We start from the raw sequence: 5,737 nt of genomic DNA, 5'->3' as shown, positions 1-5,737 counted from the left end.
TTTTATTGGCTCGTATCATCAGGAGAATTTCCTTTCCCCTTAGTTTACTTGCACTGGCACAGCTTTAGGGAAATGAATCTGCAGATAATGCTTTACTTCACATCGAGGCATGGAGGGAATTCTACGTTTCTCATTAATTTTCTTTATTGTCTTAGATTCTATTTCATGAAAAACACTTCTCAATAAACTAGAGTTAAAACTTTGGTGAGATGGAATCTAACCAAAGAATTCTTAATCTTCCAACAGACAAAAATTCTGGGAGCTGGCATGCTCTCCTAACTTCCTGAAGAACATTTTTTTTCTTATGATATTTATTGCTTTCTCTCTAATTTTACAAGCACTCTTGTACAAGAATGAAAAGTGTACATTGCACCTCACCCAATTGCACTTCACTGAGACTCGCAGACACTGCATTTTTTACAAACTGAAGGTTCGTAGAAACCCTGAATTGAGCAAGCCCACCAGTGCCATTTTTCCAACCACATTTGCTCACTTCATTCTCTGTGCCACATTTTGGTAATTTTCAAAACAATGCAGACTTGTTCACTGTTATTATTACTAACCTGTGGTGAATGATCTTTGATGTCACTACTGCAAAAAAATAATGACTCATGGAAGGCTCATATGACAGTTAGCATTTTTTAGCAATAAAGTATTTTTAATGAATGTATGTCCATTGGTTTTTCTGACATAATGCTATAGCACACTTAGACTACAGTGTGGTATAACTTTTACATGCATTATGGAACCATAAATTTGTGTGACTTGCTTTATTGTGATACTCATTTCAGTGGTCTAAAAACTGAACCCACGATATCTCTGAAGTATGCCTATATATCCACATAAGTGTCTTTTCTTTCACAGGCTTATGGAAATTAATTTGAACAATATGTTTATTTCTGATGACAGTTCATAATATGAGTTCTAAGTTCTTTACATGAATTAGTTCATTTAATCCTCACAACACTCTCATGGGCAGGTACTATTATGATCCCCATTTCATAGATGAGAAAACTAAAGTACATAAGGTTGGTTAGGAGCTTCCCAGGTGGCTCAGGGTCTGTGTTGGGCCCACTTTTAGCAAGAATCCTGCTCTATCCACTTAGAAGAGCAAGTCCACACAGTTGATTTCTGATCACTGTAATTATCTGATCACATTGCTCAACTGCTCTCTTTAATATTTGATCACTCGGGCCTGCCTTCTGCAAGAATCCTGTCAAGTTGGTTCAGCCAAAATCCCCCCTTAGTCCCAATGTTTCCTCTCAGTAATTTTCCATCCATTGACTGTCCCCCCGACTCCCCTCTACACCCCTTGGCTACAAATTCCCACTTGTTCATGTTGTATTCAGAATTGAGCCAGTTTTGTACCAGGGTCTCTTTTCCCCTATCACAACTGTCCTGAATAAAATCCGTTTTTATTACTTTAACTATCAACTAGCTCTGGTTTTTCTTTAACATAATACATCGGAAATTGCATGGAAAGGCGTTAACACACTTTTTATTGGATGTATATCTGTGCTATTAACCCATCAAAATGCATTCAACCATTCCCCCTAAAGATAGAAAGTGATGTCCAAGAAAATTATGAGAAGCAAAGTGCTGATGGGAAAAAACAAAATGGTGGGTGAAACACATATATTTACTCCCGCTACAGGCTTACTAAAAAGAACTCACAAGAGATTTATTATAAATCACAGGCCCACAGCAACAGGAAGAATGGAAGAGTGCATAATAACAACAACATTTGGAAGCTAGAAAGCAAATGGATGTTTTATAAATCATGTTGCAGATCCGATAAAAAAAATCCTGGCAGTGCTGAAGAAAGCCAAAAACAAACCAGTTTACACTGTGTTTGCTTGTGCTAAGTCACTTCAGTCGTGTCCAACTCTTTGTGACTCTATGGACATAGCTCACCAGGCTCCTCTGTCCATGGGATTCTCCAGGCAAGAATACTGGAGTTGGCTGCAATGCCCTTCTCCAGGGGATCTTCCTGTCCTAGGGATCGACTCACGTCTCTTACATCTCCTTATCTGGCAGGCGAGTTCTTTACCACTAATGCCACCTGGGAAGACCAATTTATACCATACTCTCCCCTGAAGAATCAAAATTGGTGAAAACACATATCGCTAGAAGCGGAGCTGAACAGAGGCTAAAGTCTATTGATTGAAAATCTATTTAAGAAACAGGGGAGGGAAAAAAAAAAAGAAACAGGGGAGGTGACGTCAAGATGGCAACCCAGATCATTTCCAACCTCAGTTCCCCTCACCAAGAAGACCAGCAACCAATTATGCACGGACTAGACACCATCATGAGAATCCCAGAACCTGAGGGTGAGCTTGAAGAATCTCCCTGAGTGACAGAAGGACCACACAAGCAGGAAAGAAGCACAGCTTTACCTTGGCTGCCAACCTCCCCCAGCTTGGCACAGCATCATGCCAAGAAGCCCGCTGGGCCTGTGGCCTCTCCAGGGGAAAGAGAGAGCACAGGTGGGTATCTAGCTGCCCCAGCCTTATGGAACACTTCTCAGGAAGCCCACTTGGGTCTCGCCTCACAAGGATCATGGGGACAATCTACAGAGTTAGACCAGTGGGGACCAGATAGAGACAGAGAAGCAGAGGAGGGCTTACAGCAATCAGTACTCAGATCTCGGAGGATTACGTTCCTCCGTCAGCTGTCCCTGGGCAGAGACCCAGCCAGCAACTGTGCCCATTCACAGAGCTTAACCATTTACCTTATTTGGTCAGGGAGCTAGGTTGGCAATTCTGCTTGACCTGGATCCCCAGCCAAGAGGCTACACCTGTCATGAATGAAGCCTGTTCTACAGCCCTGCTCAGGTAGGGAAGCAAATTTCCAGTTTCTCCCCAATGGCTGAGCCTAGCTTCCAGTCCCACCTGACCATGAAGCCTAGCCAGAGACCCTGGACAGCCACAAAGCAGCCCATCCTGCAGTCCCACTCAGACAGGAAACCAAGCCAGCAGCTCTGTCCAGTCGTTGGGCATAGCCTCTGGCCCCACAGAACTAGGGAGCCTGAACAGTGATACTGGGCAGCCCCAGAGCCCAGCCCACTACATCACCCAGCAGTGGAGCCCAGCCTAGGGACTGACACAGCTGCTGACAGAGCCGGAGCTTCACCGGAAGGGAGCACAGCCATGACCCCACCCCCGTCACAGAGCACAGCCTGTGGACCCACTTGAACACAGCTTCCCTGGGGGCTCAGACGGTAAAGAATCTGCCTGCAATGCAGGAGACCCAGGTTCAATCCCTGGGTTGGGAAGATCTCCTGGAGAAAGGAACGGCAACCACTCCAGTATTATTTCCTGGAGAAGCTCATGGACAGAGGAACCTGGCAGGCTACAGTCCATGAGGTTGCAGAGTCGGACATGACTGAGCTACTAAACACACACCACTTGACCAGAAAGTCTAGACAGCAGCACAGCCCAGCTGGCCAGTCTCCAGCCTCACTCAGTTATAGGAAACAGCTTTGGGTGATCAAGGTGTCAAGTTTTACAGTGTTAAATCATTATGATTTGAGAATGTTTTATAACTAATTATTCTTTATTAGGATAAAGAATAACTTACCTAGAACCTATTACTCTGAAGTGGAGAGTTTTATGACAAAAAAATAACCAAAGAATCCTAAAATATGTGAGACTGACATGGGGTTCAAGTAAACAAACATGAGAGTTTGGAAGGCTAGAGACACCTGCAATGCCAGGCAAAATACTTGATAAAACTGCTGTCCGTGATAACTTGAAAGACAGGCTGCTGCCTATGCATCTGTAGCTTTAAAATAAGTGGTTGGAAAGTGTTCTGTATTGTCTCCTATTGCCAGCCTTCAGCAAGGTATTATGTGGAAAAGATGAGCTCAGGCAAAAATTTGTCTGGTTTCCAAGCAATTACAGAAGGGAATAAACAAATTCAAATGCTTCACGAGGTTAGAAAATCTGTTTCTCCTTTCCCCAAATATGAAGAGAAAGTGAAAGTCACTCAGCCGTGTCTGACTCTTTGTGACCCCATGGACTATACAGTCCATGGAATTCTCTAGGCCAGAATACTGGAGTGGGTAGCCTTTCCCTTTTCCAGGGGATATCCCCAACCTAGGGATCAAACCTAGGTCTCCCGCATTGCAGGCGGATTCTTTACCAGCTGAGCCACAAGAGAAGCCCAAATACAAGGAGAGAAGGTGTTTAGACACCTTAAGCAACAAAATCCAATAAGACTTCTCAGCTAGGCAAAGTAACTCAGCCTTGCAACAGACATCAAAATAAGGGTGCCACCTTCCCAGCCAAACCCTGACTTACGGCATCCAGTCTTCAGTTGAGAGACACAATAGTGAAGACAGGGAAAGCTTATGAATTACATATAGGCGAAATCTATCTGCATGGTAACCAGCATATGGAACTTACCAAAAGTGAATAGATTGAAAACTGTCAGAATTTTGGTGGAACTACCAAAGAAATCAGGAGGATGGTTTAAAGATGCCTCTTTTGGAAAAGTTTTAACACAACCCTTCAGGAAGGAAGGGACAATGGAAGCTACACACACTCCCAGAAAAGGCATTCTCACCAAAGTCTGTGTCTGATGTGAGTATAAAGGGTAATGGATGAGAAAGAACTTCCCAAAAGGAAAGCCAGGGTCTGTGCAGAGCAGTGATCAAGGAAATTCCTCTCTGAAAGCAGAATCAGGGCCAAGGAAAGAATTTCTTCCACCTCAGGTTAGAAAGCCTTAAGAACGCTTTTTTAATAGAATTTCAGAATCTATGAACCAGAGATTGCCATGTCGCCCATCCCTTTCTTTTCCCAGTAGAGTTTTCTTTGTGTTTATCCTGTGCCTGCTCCACCATCCTAAGTGGGTAGGGAAAGATAACTTTCCTTCCCTGTTCATATGTCTATAGCTTAGAAGATGTCACTTCCAGCCCTCAGAAAGGGACTGCATCCCACCCAGAAATGTCAAACCTGGAAATGGATGCAGCAATCAGATAGGCTGTCTGTCTTGGATGATGTGTTCTACACATGGGAGGAATATGAGACAGTCCTAAGTACCAACAGAACAAGCAACCATAAAATTTTCTTGAGTGTTCACAAAACCTTTCCAGGCACAAGCTAGATTACATTTTCCCAACTTGCCTTCCATTTAGGTGTGATGGTATATAACAGAGTTTGACCAATAAAATATGAATGTAATGATATATCTCAGCTCTAGGTTTGGCCCATTAAAATCCCCCAAGGTGACCCTCCCTGTCTTTTTCTCTCTGCATGGCAGATTCAGAGATCCCAATAAGAGGATTCCAAAACCCTCGGGAACAGTACAGTCATAAGATCACACAAACAACAAGAAGTCTAGGTCCTCATAGAACCATGAAAGGAAAACCAAGAAAACAGCCAGGAGGCGACCATCAGCAAAGAGTGGAGAAAGTTTTCTAGAACCAAAGGACAATTCATTCTTAGTTTCTTCCACAACTTCCATGTTTCATTCAATAAATATGTACTTTTGTCATTGGAAGCCACAAGAGACATAATGTTTCAAAATAACATTATCATAGTTCCGATTGTTATCTTCATCCATATTGATATGCATATATGAGAATGGGAGGAAAGGGATAATTTTTATCTTTATGGGACAATCGCTTTTAAAATATTGAGAGTCCCTTGGACTGCAAGGAGATCCAACCAGTCCATCCTAAGGGAAATCAGTCCTGAATATTTATTGGAAGGACTGATGCTGAAGCTGAAACTCC

At 43.0% G+C, this 5,737-nt stretch overlaps 1 long non-coding RNA gene across 1 annotated transcript; it reads left to right on the top strand.

The window, feature by feature from the left end:
• Positions 1 to 2,270: 2,270 nt before the first annotated feature.
• On the top strand, positions 2,271 to 5,488 carry LOC113891872. Its single transcript, XR_003510894.1, has 2 exons — positions 2,271 to 2,486; positions 5,263 to 5,488. It is a non-coding gene; the product is annotated as an uncharacterized LOC113891872 (long non-coding RNA).
• Positions 5,489 to 5,737: the final 249 nt, after the last annotated feature.

The sequence above is a fragment of the Bos indicus x Bos taurus genome, chromosome 4 (genome assembly GCF_003369695.1).
Source record: "Bos indicus x Bos taurus breed Angus x Brahman F1 hybrid chromosome 4, Bos_hybrid_MaternalHap_v2.0, whole genome shotgun sequence".
Lineage (NCBI taxonomy): Eukaryota > Metazoa > Chordata > Mammalia > Artiodactyla > Bovidae > Bos > Bos indicus x Bos taurus.
This window is presented reverse-complemented; position numbering and strand designations above follow the sequence as displayed.